Source organism: Arvicanthis niloticus, chromosome 7 (genome assembly GCF_011762505.2).
Source record: "Arvicanthis niloticus isolate mArvNil1 chromosome 7, mArvNil1.pat.X, whole genome shotgun sequence".
In the NCBI taxonomy this organism is placed as follows: Eukaryota; Metazoa; Chordata; class Mammalia; order Rodentia; family Muridae; genus Arvicanthis; species Arvicanthis niloticus.
This window is the reverse complement of record NC_047664.1, coordinates 16,280,563-16,306,360: the sequence shown is the minus strand read 5'-3', so window position 1 is coordinate 16,306,360 and position 25,798 is coordinate 16,280,563. Positions and strand designations below refer to the sequence as shown.

The 25,798-nt window shown below is 39.4% G+C and overlaps 1 pseudogene; it reads right to left on the bottom strand.

Annotated features, from left to right (window-relative positions):
* Positions 1-6,445: 6,445 nt before the first annotated feature.
* Positions 6,446-6,564, bottom strand: LOC117713219 (small nucleolar RNA SNORA17; annotated as a pseudogene).
* Between the last annotated feature and the right edge of the window lie 19,234 nt (positions 6,565-25,798).

The following is a 25,798-nucleotide window of genomic DNA, read 5'->3' as shown; positions in this document are numbered from 1 at the left end:
GCATATTTTCTATCTTACTCTGTAACTTAATTTACATCAGTTTTTAGTTACGTGCATCTGTGGTTATGTGTAGGTGTCGGCATGTAGAGGCTAAGGTCAACATTAAGTATTTTAGTTTGATTTATATTGCTATTTTAAAACATCCTGGCAAAACAACTGTAAGGAGGATGGCTTATTTGGGTGATAATTTCAGGTTATAGTATATCATTACAGAGAAGTCAGGGTAGGAACATGGAGCATCTAGTCATCTCCACAACCAGGAGCAGAGAAAATAATGCATGCATTCCTACTTGTGCTCCTGTCTCCACTTATACAGACCAGGCTCAAAACCAGGCCATAGTGGCATCCACAATAGGTGGGTCTCTCATCTCCAGTAACTCTCAATCATCCACAGACATGCCCACAAGCCAACCTGATCTAGATAATCCCTTAATGAAAGTTTCTTCTAAGCTACATGGTGAGAATCTAAATTAACCATCACAGGATGGGACTGGCTAGCAAGAGGAAGAGAAAGAGACAAAGAGAGAAAGATCTTTCTTCACTCATGCCTTTTATATAGGTTTCCAGCAGTAAGTGTGGCCCAGATTAAAGGCGTGTCTTTCCCATGCCAAAGCTCTGTATTAGCAATGATTCTTCCCACTTAAAACGATTTAATTAAGAAAAAAATCCCTCAGACATTTAGATTTTAGTTAATTCCACAGGTAGTCAAGTTGACAACCAAGAATAAGCATCACATGGATATACCTTATTTCTAATTAAGGATTTCTTCCTGACTCAAATGATTAGTTCTTTCTATTTCTTCAAATTTAATTCAGTGACTTGTAACACCCAGGTAAAATGGAGAGGAGTTACATTGTTATTAAGAGCCGTAACTGTGTCATTATCTGTGATGTTTTGAATGTAATAAAAATATCAGTGAAATAAAATTCCCATGGATGACAATGGTGTATCAAATCATATGAACATCTGAAGGTGATAGTATAACTTAACACAGGTTATTGCAAAAAGAGTCATCAAAATATATCATAATTTGTAATTTTTCAGCTGGATGAGACAAGTGAACTTCCTGGTCTACCTAATTTATATTCAAACTTGTTTGATAGTTTTGCTTAGAGTAACAAAAATTAAAATATACAAAATAGGCATAGAAACAAAGAGTAAAATGTACCCATAAAAGCTATTATTATATAGCAATTAAAAACACTTGCCAAAGTGATGATATGAGAGATATATTTTATGAAAATAGGGTGTTAATTAATATAAATGCAAACACATTCAGCTAGGATCTCTGTGTCTATCCCTCAAACATCAAGTTGCCCTTGATGTGTCTACTGTGTGTGGCTTTGTGTGTCCCTGTATTCATGGCCCCACGGTGTTTGAGAAGTGGGCTGTGGTTTACTTGGAGTGACTCCCTGAATCATTTCGCAGTGTTTCACACTTTCCCATTTCTTCCTCTTTTGTTCTGAAGTATCTAAACTCGGGGCCTAAGTGTATCCAAATGTCCTCACAAGAAACTTATCTGTGGCAAAGAATTTTTTTTCTGATATTCTATGGTAAAATTCAGATAGATTATGTCGGGAAAGCTGTGTAAATCAGAAGCCACAGAGAGGGTTGCAAAGCAGGTGCCTCTCTCCCCTGGATCCACTGTCAAGTGTGCTTGTTTGTCATCCATGCTTTGTTTAAAAGAAGAGAAACAAACAAACAAACAAACAAACAAACAAACCAACCCAGAGGAAAACCTTTCCTTTCTTTAGTCCCATGACAGATTAATTTGCTTATTCTCAGGATTTTTAATCCTAATTTACCAGAGTAAGGATCGTATTCTCAACAAATATATCTATTCCTAATTATTTTTAAGATCCGAATATTTTTCTATTGAGTTATTTATATGATGCTATATTTCTTTGTGTTTAACATTTAACTTGTTAAACATTTCTTTGTATTTGACACTGTATGTATTCTGCTTCTTGTAAGACTCCTTATTGTGTTTCTAAACACACAACTAGCTGTTCTTTCATGCAGGGCCCATATCTGGTTCTTCCCTGTTATTTCACTAGTATTTCCCTCTCTACAAGGATGATGACCATATCAAATGAATAAGGATAATAGAAGTTACTATAAACTCACATTAGGGATTGCAAAAGATCTTAAAATTTTACTTGTCAGATTACAAGTTGCATGCACATAAATAAAGGATTGCAAGAAAATATGCTGAGACGGTAACCATGGCTACTGGTGATTAATATGGTCATTAATAGTTTGTATTCTATTTATTGCTTCTTGTACTTTCCATGTAATTTCAATAGAAGAGAATAAAGTTTTATCAAGGTATGTACAATGAGGAGTATTTTGTAATGGGGATATTCATACACAGTGTTCCATCATAAATTGAATAATATTTTGATATTTACTTACAGTAATTGCATATGATCTTTAAAATTCAGAATTATTCTCACTTAGAAATACATATGTGTTTGCTCTTTTGAAATATAAAATTCTTCAATAAACATAAGGAATAATAAAATCAAGCTCAAAAACACATTTTCATGCTCAAAATGCAACACAAATAGCAAAGTAAATTCCAAGGTAATTTTCACATTCTCAAGTGAATGTATTATTTTCTTGATCTTTCTGTTATGAAATCTTCCTGTTGCTGAATATCTTACGGAATTATGCTAAGCTTCAGCTGCTCAGCTTTGGTGCCATAATGCTTGCAAGCCCTTTCTAAGCCAAACCACCTCTATTATGCTGTTTCACTGCACATTAGGTGCCATTAAATATCTATTTCCTTTATCACAAATTTCAACATGTCTGCTGCAAATCGAAGACCTGGTTTAAAATTGCTCAATATGAGGCTGTCACTTAGTATTTAGGCTGAGGAGAAGGCAATGAGCTCACACATAAGGACCTCAACAAACAATTTTCCTCTGTGGCTAAGAAAACAGAAATTGGCTGTCGTGTTGTGAATTTTAATGAAGAAAAAAGAAATTATGTGGACTTTGCTTCAAAAAAAGTATTTATGGACTAGAGATTCCATTCCTAATTTTTTTTTTACATGCTGCCATTTGTCAACTTTCTGTATCAATTTTAAAAGAATTTTGTAAGGGCTAGAAGTGCTGAATAAATCTTGTCAGAAACTTCAGTTTAACTTCATGTATAGTGAGTGCATCTGTGGGAGCTAGAGCCACCACACTTAAATTTTACATTTGCAATGTGATTTTGTAACAATAATTAGAAATGGTTAAAACTGTTAATCCGGATTTTCCATAGGTGTTTCAGCTGTCAGATTAACAAGATATGCATAAATGAAGTGCAGTTATTCATTTTCCTCTGATTATCCTTTAATTATTTCCATTCTCCACTCACACTGTCTAAAGAAAAAAAAAGAGAAACATTTGTTTCTTAAATTTATATATTAAGCCTGACTATGCTATAGTCTCTTGAGACACTCTCCTCACCAACTTAATTCAATCAAGTGCCATCTTTGAGAACTTTCAAGCCCATTGCTTCTAGGGTGTCTACCCCTTCTTTATGTGATGCTCTGAATTGCCTTTTCCCTCCCTTTCTAGCCCCTTCTCTCTGTCCCTTTCTACCTCCCTACTTTGTACCAGTGACAATTTATGGATCCAATATTTCTTACATTCTAATTTAAAAATGTTTCTTTATCGAAAGGTTAACTACTTCAGGAGTACAAACCTCTAAATTTTCTCCAGTGCTGTAATAGTCAATGCAACTAGATTCAGTAGGCTCTTAAATCCATCAATTTTTTTTTCAGTCTGTAACAGTGTAATCCATGAAATCTCATGGCTATAAATGGAATTACTAATTTTCAATAAATCTGAAGAAGCAGGTAATAGTGTCATGGGACTCAGCTCTAATCATTTTAGCTATAATAATTGAAAACATTTGACCAGGGTAGAAATTTTACCTCTCGGAGTGTTTCAAAACGTTCTTTTTGGGTACTGTTTTAAAGTATAGGTTCTGAGAAATTTTTCATATGTACAAGAAATTCATATATAAAAAGAGAAAAACTTAATTAAATATATTTATGTTAGTATCCCTTTTAAGAGGAAATAACAATTAGATTACATTCACAGTTACTTCAAATATGCATCATCATGTATGTTGACAACTTAAAATTTACACATTTACAAAAACAAGTTTTATTTTTATCACAAGCATTTTACAACATAACTACTCTTTGAATGTTGTGGATATCTTTGAAATTATGTGTAATTCTTATGCTCCTAGAACAGTTATCTAACTATTCTGTTAAATGTTTCAGTGATTTTAAACAATTGCAATCGATTTTCTTCACTTTAAAAAGAGACAATACAGTATAAACTTGGCATTTTTATATCTCTGGTGAAAGCATACCTATGTTCTATGTTATCTTACTCCGTGGATCTGTAGGACTGGACAGGCCCCTTTATGCACTTCAGCAGTTAGTTCACTGGTGGGGTAGATGTTGGAGTGGGCCAATTCAAAGCCCTGGATCTGGACCTGAGAGGTATCTGACCTGGGCAGCCTGCTTGCTCTCCCACTTTCATGCCCTCTGGGGCTGGCTCCCCAGCCACCCCTGTTACCACGGCCAATTGTACTCTGCTGCCCAGGAGAGGAGCAGAGCCTACTCTCCAAAGTGTTGCAGCAGTTGAGAGAGGGACAGTTCTGCTCTCATGACCTCAGAGCTAGTTCTCCTATCTGCCATTGGTGACAAGGTATGTGTATGTGGGGGAACTCATTTCTCCTTCAGCGTGTCACCTCACAGCAGTGCAAGTTCTTCCAGGCCCTCAGGGACAGGTCACTCATGCCCCTACCAACAAGGTCAGCTCTACCATGCTGCTGCAGCAAATGAGGGACAGGACCAACTTCATGCTTTCATGACAACAGGACCAGATATTCTGCCTGCTCCAGGTGGTGAGGACTGGGGGGAGAGGAGAGCATCTCTTCCTTGTCCACGCCACTGCATAAGAGATGAGTGGTAGTGCGGCGTCTCCCATGCTCATATCCTGGGAAAGGAGCAGCTCACCTGCAACTGCTGGAATGCGCAAGCAACTCTCCTGAGTACTGCAGCATGCTAAGAGTGGTGTCAGCTCTCCTGTTCTTATGTTTCCAGGGCCAGATTTCCTATAATGCCCATGTGAGGGGTAGGGCCACTTCTGCACAGCCCTCAGATATCAATAAGTCCCAGATAGAAGCTCAGACCAAGAACCAGACCAGGGATATCATCCTGGCCTTTGGTGATTACAGACCCTGATGCTGCAGGTCCATGGACCCGTGGGGCAGTGGGCTGTGAGAAGCAGCTGGGTGCCTGATCCAGCATAGGCCTTGAACCCCCGACCCTTATCAGATGGCAAGTGTTCAGCTCTGCTCCTGGGCCCTGGTTTTTTCTTTTAGCTTCAGCCCTCAACAACCCATTCCATAGAGAGGTCTATGGCCATCAGTCATGAGGAACAGTGCCTCAGGCTCTCCCACATGTAGATGAGGCATCTCCAAGCTTTCTGACCAAGCCAATAGGTGTTATCTGCCGCCAGACCATAACCCACCCCGAAACTGTATATTAGGACTCTATTGAGGAGAAGTAAAGGTGTGCGAGAATCATCCCGTTGTCTGAGAGTTTCTGTCTCAAGAGCTGTAACACTAGAGCTGTAACACTTGGAAGAGATCTGCTCTCCTGAAAAGCCTTTGGGACCCTCCCCTCCCCACTAGCTAACCAGCACCTCACTGGTACAGCCTAGACCAGCTCACCTGGGAGTAACCCGGTAGTGACAGCAGAGACTCCTGCGGGGGCAGAGGCAGTAGCGGACCTTCCCTGCCCCCAATCTGTCCCCAGCCGGGCTGGAGATCGTCGTGGGACACCCTCTGGAACAGGGACTCACATGGACCCAGATATCCAGGGACCCACACCATGGTTCCAGGTGGCATTACTATTCACATCATGAGGTTCCATATTGTCCTCAAGTCTCCAGTTCTGTCTCTTTTCATTGTGCATACTTCTTTCTGTTTCTTTCTCTTCCATTTTTCTACCACATAATTTTTTTCTTAGTGTTACTCAGGGTCTCTGAGTGTCTAGGGTCATTTCAGGAATGATCTTAGTATTGCTATGACCTGCTTGTATATTATGGTTCCCAGCAGGCATGGTATGTTTCCCCTATCCCCAACCCCATCCCCAGGCCTGCATGGTGCCCTACTGGTAGTCATCTCAGGATATCTCCCTGCCCAGGCCCCATGGTACTCAGTCTGGTGGTCAACTTAGGCTCACTTCTCACCTGGTCTGCCTGAATGTCCCTATGTACAGGTCACCTGTCTTGGATTTGCTCTCACCCAGAGCCCTTAGTCCCAGGCAGGGTTCTTCTAGTCTCTGACTTGTTTCCTGTCCTTGGAGCACATCACAGCCTGTGTGGCACAGGATTGGTCATCACCTCAGGCTCCCCCTTTTTCAGGGAATGTTAGGTTCCTAATCATTCATATGTTCATAGGTCAGAACACAGAACACAGACAGAACCTTGCTCCTCTCTGCCACCTACTGACTAACATGTTACTTGCAGTGCTTCTAGGGGCAGGTTTCAAATGTTTTTAATTGAACTAGAATTACATCCATCCCCCTTCTATTTCCTCCTTTAGCTCTTCCAAGGCACCCTCCCTTCAAGATCTCAGTTCGTCCCATTCAAAAGTTGATAGGCTCTTGTATCGTTATTATTATTGGTGTGTGTGTGTGTGTGTGTGTGTGTGTGTGTGTACAAATTTGTAGATACAGACCACTGAGTCCACTTTTGTTGTTTGTGTATATATCGTTTTATGGTTTTAGAGTTAACCACTCTGCACTGGACAACCGACAAAGAGACTGTTTGCTAAAAGAGACTAATTCTTCTCCCAGAAGTCATAGACATATAGTTTTGGTTTTGTTTTTTTTTTTTCTTCATTCTGTTTTGTTTTGTCTAGGGGTAGGACCCTGTGAGCAATTTCCACTTTGTCATTAATATGTGCACCACTATCACAATTGTTCCCATTTTGTTTGCGTGGCCATTTCTAGGAAAGACTGGTTCACGTTTGACTTCCTGGCACTTCTTCAGTCTTTCTGCCCCTCTCGTGATGCTCCTGAGCACAGATGCAGGAACTCTGATGGAGATGTAGCCATTGCAACTAGACTTTTCACCACTCTTGTTCACTGTGTTTTATCCAGTTCCACTTTTCTGTGATAGTCTCCATTTGTTGTAAGGAGGGTAATTTAAGTCTTAATATTTTAAAAAGTATGTTGTAAAAGGGTTGAGATTAAATTGATTGTAAACAAATGCTTTTACAACATAGTGCTAAGATTTTAAAAGTCTTTGGGTTCCATAGTATGAATTTGGGATGTTTTTCTTAAATCTTAAAGCCGACAGAAATTATTGATTTGTTGTACTTTTGTCTTGATTTTATAATTAAAATGAAAATGAGCAGTGTAGTGTAGATTCTAAATCACTGTCTCTTCTGTCATCTTCTCTCACATGCATATAGAATACAACTTTTGATGGGGTTTGGACCTTAATGTCAGGTATCTGTTAGCAGAGTAGGTCTGAGATCTGCTGCCTTTATGGGAATCTGGGAAGCATGGGTCAACTTTTGATAGCTTCTTCTTCATTATTTTAATCATACCATTATTTTTCTATGTAGCAAATTCAAATTTGTAAGAGATGTGAAATAAGCCACATAAAGTAGTCTGTAATTGCTTGGACATAGCTCATTGGATAAAAACCACAATATGGAAACCGATTTGCATAACTAAAGTATTAAAAGGAACTCTCCACAAAGTAAAATTTTGTTTTATACATAAAAGGCTCTTGTAGTACTGGCAGGAAGATTCCTTTATCTGGGTGGTTTGGTGGCCTAATGAAAGCAAAGTGCTCTGCAATATGACACAAGACCGGCTGAAATACAAGGCATATCACAACATGCTGAGAAGCATGTGAATGCATGCTTTTGCTCCACATAAATATTTATTTACAGAAGACTTGAATATGAGAAACACATTCCAACAGCATCTCAAATATGTCATACTCACGGCATGGAGTAGAGGTGTACGGCTTCTGACTGACTCGCTGATGTAGGCTTGAGAATTCCAGGGCAAATTCACTACTACCATTTCTAACTTTACCACCAAGTAATGAACTGAAACTATTTAAATTTGGCAGGGTAAGTAACATCCTGTTGACTTTGGGGAAAGTAAAACACAATTTGCTCATTCTGGTGCTGATACTATATTTGGGTATAAGAAAGCCTTTTGCACTTAGAGGACCATATGTGTGAATACCACTTCCCAAACCTTTCACGTGCATGAATTATTCAAGTGTTTACTGGTGCCCAGTCACTTGTCTATTTATGTAGTTCTTAACCTTCTTCCACAAGGCACTTGGAAAGCATGATGAAGGAATATGTCTGAATTCTATCTTGGAGTTTGGTAATCTGATTCCAATAAGCTTTTAGAATGTCCTGCAAAAATTCAGTATAAAAGAGAGAGAGAGATTTCAGCCATGCAGATGTTTTACTAGAGTGGTGCCAAATGCCCACGGGGAAGGTAGACATCTGGAGGCTTGAATCACAATGCACTCTTTCATCACATTCCTCTGCACTGCCATACAATGTATCAATGGAAAGATTTGTCCATATGTTTGCTCTCCTGGCTCATATGAATGCTCATAGGACATGGAAAATTGACATATATCTGATTTAAACCAGTATTCTCAAAATGAACGCTTTAAAAAATATTTTGAAACTCTTTTTCCATTAACAAAAACAAAGAAAATATATTCAATTCTAGAGGCTGACATAAAGAGAATCATTCCAAAAGACCTAATTTTCGGATTTCTTTTTTTTCCTAGACAGGTTATTTTCTTTGAATTATTATTTTAATTCATGGATTACTGACAAAAAGAATGTAGGCTATGAAAAGATGCTCCGGTAATTATGTGTTTCCCTACAGACTGAAACAGTGTATCACATTGTACACATAAAAACATAAAAATGCTTGAGATATTATTATTTTATATTGAAAAACAGTTTAATTATTTAGAATGCAGTTTTATTTTTCATATGCAGCCAATCATATTCTATTATTAAAAACTGTTGCTATGGTTTCCTGCTTGGAAAATTATATTTATTGTATTATGGCAACATATTGGAGATTCTATTTGCTTCCACATTAAAAAGAAAAAATAGCGAATAAAATTACTTTTCTAATAAATTAGATCATGTCATACAGATATATTTATAATTAGATCATATTAAAAATATTCTTCCTGGTTTAGTTTATATTTTGAAAATTTTCAAGTAACAGAAAGGAGATTCTTTCTCTTCATGTATGTCTGGTTTAGTTCTGATTCATCTTTCAGCTAGAACATCCAGGAACTCATTGCTGGTGGAATTGTATCAAAGATCCAGGAGGGACAAAGGGACATCTGCCATGATTATATCAGTGTAAAGGGAGGAGAGCATGAAAGAGAGACGAAATGGACTTGATATTTGCTAACCTGGAAGACCTTTCTTTAGGATGCGCTCTCTATGATCCATCTAGCATAAGGGTTTTTCTATGCACCAACTGTGTGTCTCTACTTTACAGAAATGTATGAGTGTATTATTTCATCTCACTGTAACTTGTAGCTAGTTTATGGATGAGTCAGAACATGGCTGATGAGAGGGATTTTAGATACCCATTTCAGAACCTTGGAAAACACCTTTAAGAGAGGTTGAAACAATTCTCAGACATCAGGAGCAGTGGATAGACCTTGACTGGATAAGTGTCGAGGAGTCTTTTACTGTGTGAGTTGCAGTTTGCCTGATGCATGTCACTCTGACATCCTTTATTTAATCAGTGTGAACTTTATTGGTATAGACTATTGGAGTAAGTGTGATTGTGACCTATTTCTTCTTTATTTTTTGAATTCTACATTATTTTTCTCATTTTAAAAGGTATTTTTTTAATTAAGAAATGAGGATCCTATGTATTAAGGACGTTACAGGGAACCCATCAGAGATGACAACTCAGAGAGAGTTTACAGCCAATTGAAAGTCTTTATCCTGGCAATCTGGCTCAATAGCTGTGTGTGTGTGTGTGTGTGTGTGTGTGTGTGTGTGTGTGTTGAGGGATATCTCCACAATCAAGCAGGCAGTTTTATGGGTGCTAAGATATTAAGTTGGCTGGTGGGAGCTGGGAGTATATGGTATGTGTATTTGGGTCTGGCTGTGGTTCTGTGTGGGATGAAAGGATGAGGTGAAGTTGGGGATGGATGGTCTCTGAAGAGTCCTTGTCTGGTTGGTAATAAATTTGTGGTGGGATGGGGTGGGGATGATTGGCAATGAAAGTGCTTTCTGAGACAATCCAGTTTATGCAAAACTCTTATTTAGGGTGGGCTTGTACACATATACTTTAGTAGGTAAAAAACGAGGATATATATATATATATATATATATATATATATATATATATATATATATATATAATGGTTTTTCTTAGGGTGAGGTTTCATTGGCTGAGGCTTCAGGTACAGGGGATACCTCATTTGCATAGAGAGTCATTCCAGGAAGTTGAAAGCATAATTTCTCCAGGGATTAAGTATCATACCACAGGAAGAGAAGAGGAAGACCCACCAAGAAAAGGAAGTCCTCCATTTTGAGCCAAACTCAGGAAAGCTGGTAGACTACAACCTTATTAGTAAGGTGTAACGGAGTGGGGTGTGTAAGGGTGTGGTGTGTAGGGGTATATGGGGCTGTTGGGGTTGGGGTGGAAGGTGAATATGGGTGATGGTAGTGGTGCTAGGAGATGGTTCTCTGCAACAGGGGTGGGGTGTGTAATGGTGTGGTGTGGATGGGTGTATGGATGTGTGGGTGTTGGGGCAGAGATGAAATATGGGTGGTGACAGTGGTGGTGGTGGTGGTGGTTACGGTGATAGGGGGTGGTTCTCCACAGGGAGACAGTTTACAGAAGTTAAAATAAGGAGTTAGCTGCTTGCCCCGCACAAACAGGCAGTTTACAGAAGTTAGGACAAGTTAGGTGGGGCATCTTGACCTAGGGCTCCTAAAATAGAGTTGGGTAATTTTCTAAAGGCTTCTCATCAGGGAGATCAAATTCTAGTCCAAGCTTAAAATGGTGGAACCTCTGCACTGTGTAGCTCATCACATTCCCCATTGATTCTATAGTTGTGAGACAAATCATTGACTCGCCCTGGTCTAGGGAGTCCTAGACCTAAGGATCACTAGCTTAACTGAGTTTATTTTGTTTGAGGTTGTTGACCATGCAATTGAAGATGCAGACTCCTACCATTAGCTCTACTAGGATAAGAATCAACAACCCAACTTATGCTTACAGTAAGATGTTCATCTGTACACATCAAGTAAACAGACACTCATATGTCTCCTTTCTTCCTTTTCTTTGGAGTTTTCTCTGAAAATGCAAGGTTTTCCATAATTACCACTTATTGGTTGGCATATATGTCTTAGTTTGGGTTTTATTGCTCTAAAGAGACACCAGGACTGAGAAAACTCTTATAAAGGACAATATTTGATTGGGACTAGCTTGCAAGTTCTGAGGTTTAGTCTATCATCATCATGGCAGGAAGCATGGTTGCATCCAGGCAGGCATGGCACTGGAGGATCTGAGAGTTCTACATCTTTATCTAAAGGGATCCTAGAGCAGATGGTCTTCAGGCAGGTAGGTGGAGGATTTCAATGCCCATCTCCACAATGACACACTTCCTCAAACAAAGCCACACCTAATCGAACAAGACCACACCTCCTATTACTACCACTCCTTGGGCCAAGCATATGCAAAGCACCACAGCATAAAAACAGTAAGTTTCTCCTAAGGCCATGAAAAACTTCGGTTTCATAAAATGGAAGTCTAGCCTCCTTTAATTCTGTAGGAGTCAACTCTCTCTGTGAGGAGGTCAACTTGGCTTTTCAGGTTATAAATAAAATTCCCCAAATAGCATAGGTCTATTTGGGAACTAAGTTCAATAAAGTTTTTGTTTCCAACATTTAAGGCTGAGGTGCCTATGGCAGCTGCATAGGCTATTCTTACCCCTACTAGGATTGGGACCAGAACTGAGCCCATTTCACCATTGTTAACTTTGAGTCAAGGCCAATATAAGTTTTTCCCCTTCTCCATTATAGGTATATACCTGGAGAATAACATATCTAATATACATACAGTGGGGATGTGACTATCCAGTAAATCAGAGGATTTAGTCCAACTCTTAGTATGAAAAAGCCAGGTATTTGAGGACATGATGCAGGTACCTTGTCCTTAACTGTAATCCTTGAAGTCCTTTTTCTAGCCAGTATTCTCCAGAACCTGATTTACTAACAATCATTCTTCCCCTAGACCCACATTGTTCTACCCATGGAATGGACTTCAGAGAGCAAAGATCCATACAAGAAAGAGTTTTCTATCCCTGCTTTTTTTTCCCTGAATTCTCATGTCCAGGTTTGGGACTGATGGGAATTGTTTATCTTAGTAAACTCTGCTCAGTCTTATCTTTATGAGGTCTGTGGTGGTTTGAATGCAAATGGCCCCCATTGGCTTATAGGGAGTAGCACTAATAAGTGGTGTGGCCTTGCTGGGAAAAGTTTGTCACTAGGGGAGGGCTTTGAGGTCTCAGAAGTTCAAGCCAGGCCTAATGGCTCACTTTCTCTTCCATCTGACTATGGATCCAGATATAGGAGTCTTGGCTCTTTATCCAGCACAATGTCTGCCTACACACTACCATGCTTCCCACCATGATGACAATGGATTAAATCTCCGAACCTATAAGCCAGCCCAATTTAAAAGTTTTCTTTTATAAGAGTAGCCATGGTCATGGTGTCTTTTTAGATATGAACCCTAGCTAAGATAATACCTGTCCAAATGATGGTACCCTATAGTTCTAGGATGGCCCACCTGTCTAAGAGCTTTGGGGAGTTACTGATAATTTAATTAAAAATTAAAAAAAAGCAAACAAGCTAATTCTGGATCAAAATCTTATACTCACAGTCTAAAGTCCAAATAATGGTCCATATGTCATCATTCTTGGTGGTCTTTTTGCTTTTTGTTTTTCAAGAGATGATACCAGTTACTTTGACAGCAGTTTAGGTGGTATGTTAACTAGGTTGGGTCCCTTCCAGACAGGTTCCAAGGTCCAGGCAAGGATCTGCTTTATCCAAACCAAGTTTCCAGGGAAGTTGAGGTGGAAGTTGGCATGATTCTCTTCACAGTCCAGTCAATGTCCTGTCAAGTTTCCTGAAAAAACCTGTAAGAACTAGAGAAGGAAGTGATTAGACATTTCTGCCTGGAAAATCTCGAAGCTTGGAAAGGATAGGAGGTGGTCTCCCAAACATAATTTCAAAAGGAGTAACCCCTTTCTGGAAGCGAGTACATTGATTGGTTCCTAAGCAGAGCAAAGGGGAGGAGATTGGCCCAAACTTTCATTAGTTTCCAGAACCAATTTGGTTTTCTTTATGCTTTCTACCTGACCTGAGCTCTCTGGCCTCTAGATACAATGTGATTTTCTATTAATATGTAATAGCTCTGTCAGATTTTGAGACACTTTGGTTGTAAAGGCCCCAGCACTATTAGACTCCAAATCTAGGGTAGTCCAAACCTTTCCTGAAGAAGTTTTTTTAGTTATTATTATAACAGTCTCTGTTCTGGGGGTGTGGTTGCCACCCATTCTGAGATCGTGTCTATAAACACCAGTCAATATTTATAGTGAAAATTTTATATACTATATTTATATAGTAAGCCTGATTTCAATACAGTCCAACTCCCGGTGTTCCCTAAACCCATTTATTTAAGCCTGGATCTTTTTTGGAATCTTCCTTCCCCCTTTGGGTATTGCCTGAGCTTAGGTGACACATCTAAAACTTGTGTCTTTAATCAGGCTTTCCAAATTTGGAACATAATATCTGGTCAGAGGGGTTCAGTAGTTTCTGTGATCCCTCAGTGGTGGCTTGGTAGAGATCTCTAACCAGTAGTCTTCCATAAGTTGGAGGTCTGTTGTCTGGTAGCATCTACCATCCCTGTTTAGTCATTTCTTGTTTAACACAGTCAGTTTATCCCTGCAAAATCCTTTAAGCTGGGTTCAGTAGGGCCACACAGGTTTTAGGACCATTTCCCCTGTGGTCAAGTCAGCTGCTTGTGGGGAATTCCCTATCTGGTGTCTTTTCTGGTGGGCACCCTCTTGGATTTGGATAACTAGTTAGCTTCCAATAAGAAATTAGATTCTCTCTCTCTCTCTCTCTCTCTCTCTCTCTCTCTCTCTCTCTCCCTCCCTCCCTCTCTCATGATTTTTTTCTGCTGAGGTAAGCAATCCTCTTCCTATGTAGAAAGCCTCAAGGACATGGGCCATGGAGAAATCATATATATGGTGATTCCCCCAGTGGAGTGTTTGGGTGAAAGGTGAAAGCTCTATGTCTTGATCTGAGATACCTGATTAAGATCATGCCCAGATAGTCTTATCTTGAATCACTGCAACTGCCTTTGCATACATGACTCTGCCTTGGATGAAACTGCTCTCATCAGTGAACAATACTGGTGCCATCAGTGGGACATTAGTCAATTCAGGCCCAATAGACTGGATCAGGTTAGTCACCTCAAGAGAGTTATCCAAGGGACCCATGGGGTTGTCTTCTTCTGGTAGCATACTGGCAGGATTAAGGGCTGATATCCCATGGTATATTAATAGGGCTTGCTTGGTATCGGTTCACCCCCTCAAGAGGGCCTCAAAAGAGTGTGGGAAAGGCAGAAAGTTTGTTAATTTGTCAGCTTCTTTTACCAGCAGGGGATGGGCGCTATGGTCCTTATACATGCTGGCTATCCAGCTGCGACTGGGTCAAACCTTTTGGACAGATATACCAGTGGTCTTTTTCAGGGTCCCAGAGTTTATGTGAAGACTCCATAGGCAATATCTCTGGTCTTATCCTTATATAAGTAGAACAACTTAGTCATGTGTAGGAGAGCCAGGGCCAGGGCAGACATCAGGACCTTTATCTATCCCTTGAAGATAGTTTCCTAGTTTCAGTCCATTCCAAAAGTTGTGTACCCCAGTGAGGGCATAGAGGGGCCTGGCAATCTCGGCAGTTTCAGCTGAGACCCACAGCCAGCAGCATCCAACTGTCTTAGGAAATCTTGCACTTGTTCTTTTGATGTGGGGCATAGACTTGTAGGATAGCAGAAATCCTGTCCTGGGATCTAACTACTTTCCTTCCTGTATGTTGTAGCCTCGCCTCGTGACCTGAGGAATGCACAATTGAGCTTTCTTGGCTTAACCTCTGTACCCCAGGGCTTGGAGGGCCTCTGAAAACAAGCCTTCTATTGCCTGTTCTCATTCCTTCTCAGTGGTTGGAGTCATGGGGGTGGGAAGCAGCTATACCCAGAAACAGGGTACTTTATGTATATTTTTGTCTAAATTCCAACAGATCTGCACTCAGGGTACCATCAAATGATGCTAGTAGTTCCTGATCCTGTTCTCTTGGTCTCTTTCCCTTATTCCCTCTTTTGTCTGTTTCCTCAAGAGCAGTGATCACCACATGGGAGAATTTTCTTCCCCAACTGTTCTTGGCTAAATCTTGGCTGCTGTAAACATTCTGAGCAATTTTTAACAGGTGATACCCTTTTATCCTATCAAATTCCTCTAATTTGGGGAGTGTTCTTTCTATGTCTGGGGCTGATTGCATATAAAAGGTAATATTAGTGATTTCCTGGTTTGGGGGGCGGGACAATTGGTTCTATGGCAATAAATATCCAGTATATCTCACAGAACCTTTTAAGTAAATCAGCAGGTGATTCATCATGTCCTTGAGTGACCTGACTTACCTTAAGTTAGTTTGTATGATTTCTGTCTGTCCTTTTAATTCTCCCAATAACGTTTTTGTTTGTTCACCCCACCACCACCACCTTGGGAAAAGGCATCCAATGGCCTCTTGCCTTAAAACAAGCTAATAAGAACCTGTGGCTTCTCCAAAACTGGGTCTTCTGATAATATGAATCATTGGTAGAGAAGCATAAAGTGTAAACGGGGGAGAGGGGTTGAGCTTCCATACTCTCTCCTCCTTTCACACATACCCTCAGCTCTATTGGAGTAACTGCTTCCCCATTCCTCAGGCCCTGCCAGCTGCTTAGCTGAGGCAGGCAATGGGGAGCAGAGAGCAGGCAGCTTGGGGACCCATTTCTTTCCCTTTGTGCACTCTGAGGCCCTCCTCACCTCCAGACAGAGAATAGAACCAGGACCACAGGCTGTAGTCAGGTGACTAAACAGCCAGAAGTGAGTGCTTGGAATCAGGAAAAGGGGAGGAAGATTTCCTCTGGTGGGGCTAAGAGAATAAATGGAGATTTGGGGTTTCTCTGGGTGACCTAGCTAGGCCAAAAGGATTTGGATCCCTAACAAGAGGGCACAGAACGTAAGCAGTGTGTGTGTGTGTGTGTGTGTGTGTGTGTGTGTGTGTGTGTGTGTGTGTTTTACACCAGAGAAAATCATTGGTAATTACAGGGAAACTGGAAGCTACCACTGAGGCACAGGACCCTCGGGATAGCAACTGTCTACCATGGCACAGCCACATTTGCCACTGGAAGGGGACACCACAACATGATTGGGTAGTCTGTCATGGCCTGTGAGTCTGGAAAATCCTGTGCTTTTTTTTGTGCACAGCTGTGGCTTCAGTCTCAGGACAGCTCATTCCCTCTCCTATTTTTAGATCTGTTTCTCTAAGCAACAGAAATGACAGAATCACAGAGAGAGAGAGAGAGAAAAGACAACAAGGGGTGGCTACCCACATTCATAACCCAAACAGACCAAGGGAATCTAGTGATGTCTGACAAAGATCTCAAAAATGGGTTCTATGGTCACTTCCAATATTCCCTTCATGTGTCCTACCAGATAGCCCCTCCTATAAATCAAGCTTACCTCTAGAGGTATTTAGACAAGATCACTTTGATTTCCTTCCTCCTCCCCTCCTCCTCTTCCTCCCCCTTCTCCTCCCCTCCTCCTCCTCCCCTCCTCCTCCTCCTCTTCCTCCCCCTTCTCCTCCCCTCCTCCTCCTTTTCCTCCTCCTTCTCCTCCTCCTACTCTTTCTTTCTCTTGTACTTCTTCTCTTTCTTCTTCTTGTTCTTCTTGTTCTTGTTCTTCTTGTTCTTGTTCTTCTTGTTCTTGTTGTTGTTGTTCTCCTCCTCCTCCTCCTCCTCCTCCTCCTCCTCCTCCTCCTCCTCCTCCTCCTCCTCCTCCTCCTCCTCCTTCTTCTTCTTCTTCTTCTTCTTCTTCTTCTTCTTCTTCTTCTCTTTTCTTTTGGATGGTGGTATTAAAGTGTCTTCAGAAAACTGAGCTGAAACAATCACTCAGAGATTTTCCTAGGGCCCTGGAGCCTTATAGGATAAATACCTCATCTCCACCTTTTTTGTTTTTTCCCATCCCCGGGGGTCCAGAGTCCTTTAAATGCCTGGGTCCGGTTTGAGGGGATCTCACTGGGGTCTCCAAAATGTTATAGCAAGCCCATCTTTTAGAAATAGTGTATAGCCAAATAAGTCTTTATTTCAGTTGTCTGGAGCTACACTTAGGTATTTGGGGACCAAAAGCACTGAATATACAGAGAATGGGGTTTCTGCCTTCAGAAATCCCATTCTCTGTATATTCAGTGCTTTTGCTCAGTACCTGTAGGGCACAGGGTGCTTTGTGCAAGCAGACAGTTTACAGAAGCTAGGTTAATCTAAGCTATCTAGGTGTCTTGACCTTTGCTCCTTAAATAGAATTGGGCAGTTTTTCAACAGGACTTCTTATCAAGGAGATAGAATTCTTGTCAAGCCTAAAATGGCTTCAGCAAGAATACAAGATGGAGGAACCTGTGCACTGTCATGACCTGTCATTTGGAAATACTAAGTTGATTCTGACTGATGAAAGACTTTCATTCCAGCAACTGTTCCAATAAGCAATTAAAGCAAAACTATAGGACTGACACTTGAAAACAGGTATCTTTCAATGTTAACTTGATGCTGCAGAGTGAACACAGATAATTTACTTTTTAATTACTTACAACATAATTAGTCATTTACCTACCTTTTAACTAAAAAGTTAGATGATTGCTAAAATGGAAAAATTGAATCCATCAGGTCTACCCCACTGGCTTTCTTAAAGCCATGTAATGGAACAGCTATCCTCTGGGCATACATGGCATTTCCCTCTTCAGCTGTCAGCTGCTGTGACTACCTATAGGACTCTCACACAGGTCAGTGGCTGTTGTCTTTCCTCCATTGGAGAAAGAAAAGGGCTCAGGAGCCCCACCCCACCACAATGTTACATAGACAGCTATTTTTTCTATGGGTAAATAAAGACTTTCCCCCCTTTCAGTGGCTTTTCTTTCCAAGAGTTGTATCTATACCTGAAAATAACCCTACTTAAGTTTATTATTTTATCAGGCAATATTTTACTGGACTCATTCTACCCCTTCCCCTTTCTCTCACCTTCATACCTAGTCTTCTCAGAAAAAAATGTAACACAACACAAAATCAAAACAAAACAACAAAACCAAAACAATGACAATAGCAACAACTACAAAATCCAGAAAAGAGAGTTATACTGGGATTAATGGAGAAGAGAGTCAGGGTGATAGGTATAACATCGGCTACAAAATACTGTCATTGGGCTTGTCATTTCCAGCAGAGGCAACTAACCATGACCAGTTTGATTTCACAGGTCACATTTCTGGGAAGGAACATCTCTCATTTCCTATTTTTGAACCAGCTATGGGTTACACTAAGACCTATAGTAACATATGCAATACGATGGATGACATAGTCATCAGATTGCCTCTTCTCCACACTTCCCACTGCCTTGTAACATATTAGCTGGAGAGTAGAGAGGCACACCCAGTTCAGGCAATACATTTTTAAAATGTTTCAGAAAAGAATGTACAGAAGAAGAAAGTACATTTTCAGTTACTTATAATTTTGAATTATCTTCGTGAATATAACCCATAAATTATGAGTATATCAATACTTTCTCTGTACCTTACCTCAGAAAGGCAAAAATATAGCAGAAATCTTGATAATTTTTCTTATGAATGTACAGCAATAATATATAGTTAATGTACATAATTTTATGTAGGATTGCCTAGCATAAGATCAGTAAGAAATTCTACAACTTCATAATGTAAGTATAATGCCTGAAGTGCAAATTTATATTTAAAATCCATGAACAAAAGGATTAACTAGAAAATTACTACTCAAGTAACTAAATGATATGTTAATGCAAGGGGCACACAAGGAACAGAAATCAGGTACAAAAAATTATTAATTCAGAAGGACCTTGAAAATTCACTAAACAAGTACAATAATAGAAATGCAGCATCTAAAAATATTCTTTCTATAGAGGTGTGTTCTTACTTTATGACAATCCTACTTGCATTGTGAGGTCAAAAGAACAAAATACAACTACAGACCAAACTCTCTGTAAAGAGGGTGAAGCAAGGTGTAAAGTAATTACAGGTTTTTAAGTACATATTTTAGTGACAGTAAAAGAAGTAAAGGAAAGGAAAAAAAAATCATGGGATGTTACTGAACTTAACAATCAAAATCTGCCAGTTCCTGTTTTATGTAGGTATTTTCAGTTTAACAAAAGTTAAAAGTATTCTCATGGTGATTGATTATATTGGAAATTTTGGAGGTTCAGGTTATTTTATAATATTCCCTCATATCTTGCTTGTCTGAAGAGAAAAATCCTTCATGGAACAGCTGTATGGCAGTCATTCTCCCAACAAGACGCCATATTGAGATGTGTGAGTCAAATGCAACCTCACAGAGCCACATACAGTTAGATCACCTCTGCAGTTGGAAATATTTTTGATACTCACAGTCTGACTTATCAAAAGATATGATTTAAATGAGATAAAATATGTCCTCATTCAACACTTATTCTTCAAGTTTTCAATCAACTTAGATTTCAGTGAATTTCAGATAAGGATTTTCTTTACCTAAATTAATAACTTTGTGTCCATAGGCAAAGATGCTCAAGGTATTTGATATCTAAAGAAAAGCACTGGTGTAAAGAAATTATTAAATTCCTTTGTAACACATCAGGATTTGAATGTAAAGTATTTCAAGTTTGGTGTCAAAAATAGAATTCTTACTGCCCCTTTTCCTTCAGAAGGAGGTCACTGAGGCATTGATGTTGGTATGAATTCTTATTTTTAATCTGATGCACCGAGCATCAAAGGACTAAAATAAACATGGAAAGTCACCTTTCCCTTGAGCATCTATGCTGTTTGCCACCTCTGGGATTAATAATATTTTACACACAGAATTTACTTCTCCAGCTCTCGTTATTTCTCCTTCATCCCTTTCACAGCATGAAACCTTGGTCAGGTTCAAAGAGAATAGCTTTAAGGTGGGAATATTCCTGTTACTGATCTCAAACAGGTTCACAATGTGGAATGGACACCCTAAAGTTGAAGACAGAAGAAATTGTCTCCAAAAGGAATCCACAAAAGCGTCATGAAACTGAGCAAAGTCAATGAAGGAGGTACCTCCTTCACTCCATCTGCAAGCCAGTGCTATTTTCATTGAGGTATGTTAAAGACTGGAGAGGAGGGAATTTGTCTTTGCCAACTCTGACTCTTTGCTGTTATTTATTTTTATAGCCAACACTCTGTAGGGGGGAAGAGTAACCTCTAAACTTTCTGGAAAGATGAGATAAGAACAAACTAACTATCCACCAAGGTAAACTTCAATAAAGAGAAATAACAAAAATAGAGTAAACTTAAAACATTTTAAAAAAATCTCAATCTGATGCATGCGTGTACATCTGAGGACATGACAGCTTGTAAATGTGGCATAAAATAAACAGGCTGTCACTTAAAAACAGAACACTCACTAACACTGGATGCATGTTGGAAGTTCAGCCCAAGCACAGGGTCTGGGAGTTAGGCCAAGAAAATGATCTCACGGGTCTAAAGCATGATTTGTGTTTCACATAATGTGAACTGGCGTTCATTACCTTGTAATCAATCTGCAGATTAGAAGAAATTATTTATGGCACAATTAAATGGGAGGAAAGGTGTACCATATATGTACATATGGGAGAACTGAGGGTTTCCGACAGCATCATAAAGCATCAAGAGATTCTTGGGGGTGGGACCTCAAAGGTAACATGCTGTGTTGGAGTTTATCCAGTGTCATGTGTCCTTATTTGTAACCGACTCTTGGTTTCACTACCAGTGTAAACAGTGTGAGTTTTCTCTTCCAGTACAGAAATGGCTAAAATTGTCTGGACTTTGAAGCATTGTTTCTAAAGTGCTTTTAGAAAGTAAATTCTCGGAGATGTGATTGATTAGTTTTGAAAAGAGAAACAAGACTATTCTAGCCTTTAATACTGATACATATTATGATTTTTCCAGGAAAAAATACATTGTATAATAGTTCCTAACTTGTTTAGTATAAAACTCTCTTAATTTGGGTAAAGAGAAAGGAAGGGAGGGAGGTGGGGAGGAGGAAAAGGGAAAGAGAAAGGGAGGGGAAAGGAAAAGAACTACTGTGATTTTGCAGAGCTGGTTAGGTAGAACTTTCACTCACACACAGGCTCGCCACTGCTTTTCAAATGATCTAAAAGTTTCTGTGCAAAGGTTACTCCACATATTTCCTCTGCTGCCCCAGTATCCCTGGACAGAGCTGTCCATCTTCAGCCAAAGTTCTTTCAGGGACAGAGGCTTCTCTTTTCAGAGACAAGTCATCAGATAAGAGTCCTTCCCAGTGAGTTCTTTGTCTCTGGCCCTGTCCTGCATGTCCCTCACTTAGAAACTCAATTAAATCACTCCATAAACAAGAGCTCTTTGCTGTGGCTTCAAAGTCCCAGGGCTGACCCTCTCTACAGACTCAGAAACTAGAAATCCAGAGCTCAAGTTGTAGCTTGGGATCCATTTGTAGAAACGGACACACTTTCAGCTTGGCAGGCTACTAAGAGACTTGGTAGCTCTTGCTAATTCTGGCTATGCTCTTGTTTGGTGTGATTTATTCGTGAAGGTTCATCTCCTGAATGCTCACTGGTCCCACTGTTGAGGCCCAGACAACAAACCTTAAAATATAAAGACTGTAGACCTCTAAAGTATACCAACAATCCAAAATTTAGTTCTTAAAGTGGCACTTTCATTTCACTTTTGAAATAAATAATGTAAGATGGATAGATATGATGTTTCTTTGTCATCTTCTCGAGGCCTGCTAATCACCTCTATTCCTAAAGGCACGGGATCCCATGTTTTTCATGTATCTCATCAGACTAAATATTTGCTTATTGTACATGTAAGATATGCACATACATATACCATGGCCTGCATATGGAGATTAGAGGGCACCCTGGTGGGTCATTTGATCCTAACTCTTTATAATGACAGCACTTATAGATATTGTATATGAATATTTCATAAAATAGAAAGCATATGATATACATACAAATTATATCATGCAGGACACATTCTTCTGATAGTAGCTAGTTTCTCTCACAGTTACTTTTAATATTCTACTCAGATCAACAAAGTTGATTTAATATTTCAGTGGTTCTCTTTTTTGGTAGACTTGCTTTTTAATGACATGCATATGTGTATGTCTAGTTCTGTAAGGCTAAAAAAGCATGCTGGCTCCTCTGGAGCAGAAGCCTGATGTGGGTGCAGAAACCTGGACTCTTGTTTTTTCAAACAGCAGGATACACTGGTGAGCATTCTCACCAGCCCCATTCTACTGGCTCTTACCTCTCTTTCTCAGTCCTGGAGATCAAACCCAGGGCCATCTATATACCAGCCACAGGCTCTACCACTGACCTACATCCATAGCTAGATTCAGTAGTTCTTGTTCTCTGATGTTTCATATCTGAGTGAAACTCAGGAACTCCTTCCTAGAATGGATTATCAACTTTCTTTACCATGTGATACAGAATTCAAAAAGAGCTAACTATGTTTGATATCAAATGCATTATCATGCTGTAATATTAAAACCGATTGAGTAACATCTTATGTTTAACCTCTAGTGGTCTCATGTGGAGGGAGTGATGAGTGGACGTAGGACTTATAGATGTTGGTGGCCATGGAAAGATTACCTAAAAAATGTAATGAGCTCGAAATTCTGGCAGGCCACATCCTCTGCTTTGTTCCTTGACTTTATAATAATAGAAAACGCTAAATGTTCAGTTGATATTTAGTGATAAAATTGATGAAATTTTATTTCCACTCAAGTTCAAGAGACTTCTGACATACCTCTATCTTCTCTACTCCCCACTTCCATTAATTACCTATGCATTGTTCTCCCTGCTTCAATTTTTAAAGTAAGGTCCATGAATTTTTGATCTAGGAGAAGTTTAAGGTTGTGATTTAGTTAAATAATTTTACTGCTTGTAAGAATGTTGCCTTTTGTTTAAAGAAGGGCATTTTTAAAATTCCAACTTTTTTAAATGGCATTTTTCACTTCTAGGGTTAATTAAATACATATGAGCAAAGAAGTAACTTAACTTTCTTTTCTGTGGTGCCTTATTTAATTCTCAAAGATAACAATCTGGAATTTTTATTACCCTTTTCCTAGAGCATGTGAGGTTGAAACTTCCTTGATGACACCAGGACTGAAAGCTTCACTTCTGAGGCAGCCTGCTCTTTCCAAATATCTGTCCCCCTTGTATTAATGAAATATTTTCTCATTTAAATTTTCTTCCTTCTTGTGGGCTAATTTTCTACTTCGAAAGATTGTGAGCAGTTTGAAGACAGGGATCATATGTGTTTTGCTTTTCTCTTTTTTCTAGTAATGCTTGGCAAAGTGCTGGTCATATAAAAAGCTCTGGGTGAGTTTTTGCCATAATTAAAACTAATGTGTTATACTTTGGGCAATGTATTTTACTTTGAAATGTTCCCCAGTCTTAATAGAAAGTTTAAAACATAACTTATATCTTAGCCTATTCTTTGTAATAGACCCCCCCACAAAGTTTTAGCATATGGCACATTTAACATATTTTCTATTCTGTATTCCAGTATACATTGTAATTTCCAAATAATGGCTGTGGTTTCTATAAGCTATACCCTGAAACCACATCCTTCTCAGCATGTAAGATAAAAATTACCTTCTGCAGGGAAAAGGAATGAGGGAGACCTCTGCCCCCGTAGTCCAGTTTGTCACTTGCCTCTGTCTCAAGGGCTAGGTTCTCATGCAGTCAGAACATGCGCAAACTATCTGGCTCTGGGGACCCAAGGGGAAACAGGGCTGTCTTGTCATGTTCCCCTTCTCCTCAGCTCAATTAGAGTCCCCCTTGCCTTACAACTCTGAAAGTGAAAGTCAAAGAAACTTCTTCCATTAATACCCCAAAACACTGATCTTTGAGCAACTGGAGAGTCTGTGCTATCAATGTAAACATAAGACAAGTGATGCCGCTATAAAATATATTATGTTTTCATTTCTCTTAATCAGAAAGCCATTTTTGCTCATGCATAGCTTTTTTTGCTTTTTATTTTAGGGTAACGCTAGACTTACAGAGCATACAAATAGAATGGAGTTTCTGCCTCCTTTTTACTCAGATGCCCCCATTGTCAACTAGAAGTAAGGAACGTGTACCATAACAGAATTCCCAGCAGCTCAGTGGCTTTCCATCAAGCCCTCTTTCTCTTCCCAGATCTTGCATGCATTTCTGTGTGGGAGCTCCTCAGATGGCCTATTCTTCTGTGATAGCTCATTTGTTTCTTTGTCTTTCGTGATCTTGACATTTTTGGATGGGACAGCTCACGTATTTTGCTGATGCCAGGTATTTTTCTGTCGTTTTCTGTGATTAGACCAATGTGGGATTTTTTACTGAGAATCCAGATCAAATGTCTTACATACTCAGTGGATTATATCACCAGTAGGAAAGAACAATAGCCTTTACTGACGACTTTAAGATTTTTAGCTGTTTGTTTGCTTTGTTTTTAGTGTTAATGTTTATCCACATTAAAGATACTACAAAATATATTTGGACTGATCTGAGAGACAGTGTGAGAGTCGGAAAATAGTTCTCCAATTCCTTTTCCATTATATTCAGCATTCATTTGTGAAAATCTCCCTGGATAGTTATTACTACATTATTCTGAGGGTGACTTTCTATTTCCCTCATTTCTTTTGCATGTTCCTGTCAGTGTGGTTTCATTTACAGCTCTCCAGTTTCGATCTTTGGGTTGTAACTCAATGTTATAGCTACATATTTTATTCTGCTATATGTTTCGGCCTTGGTGACTGAAGCTCTGTGAGGTGGAACCAGGCTTTTTAAAGTGCCTCATCCTTTGAGAACTTGCTTTGTCATTGTCACAGAATGTTTTAGACTCATCTGTTTTTGTTTGTTTGTTTGTTTGTTTTTGCATAGCTCATGAATCAACGATTTTTTTTTCCAAATTTTCATTTCTTTTGGTTGGTCAACAACACTTAGAAATTAAAACACTTTAAAATGTGACAAATATGGCTCCCACTTCACTCAAGAATACAACCTTTGTCTCTGACCATGATGCAAATAGGTGGTGTGAATCACACAAGTGCTGCTTTACCCTAGTGTTATGACTAAAATACAGTAAGACAACAAGATGGGTATGCTTAAATAAAATTTTATTTACAGAAAAAGGCAGTGGGTTGGATTTGGTTCAAGAGGCAATAGGTTGCCAACTGGGTTGCTAGAATAACAAGCCATGTGCTGATTTTCACACCTTAGAACACATTTACAAAATAAAAATGCAAAGTACTGTTTTCCTGTTCTCTGTGAGCAATGGCCAGATTATACAGATCTAGTACCAGGTGGAAACGTAAAGAGCTCTAGATTTA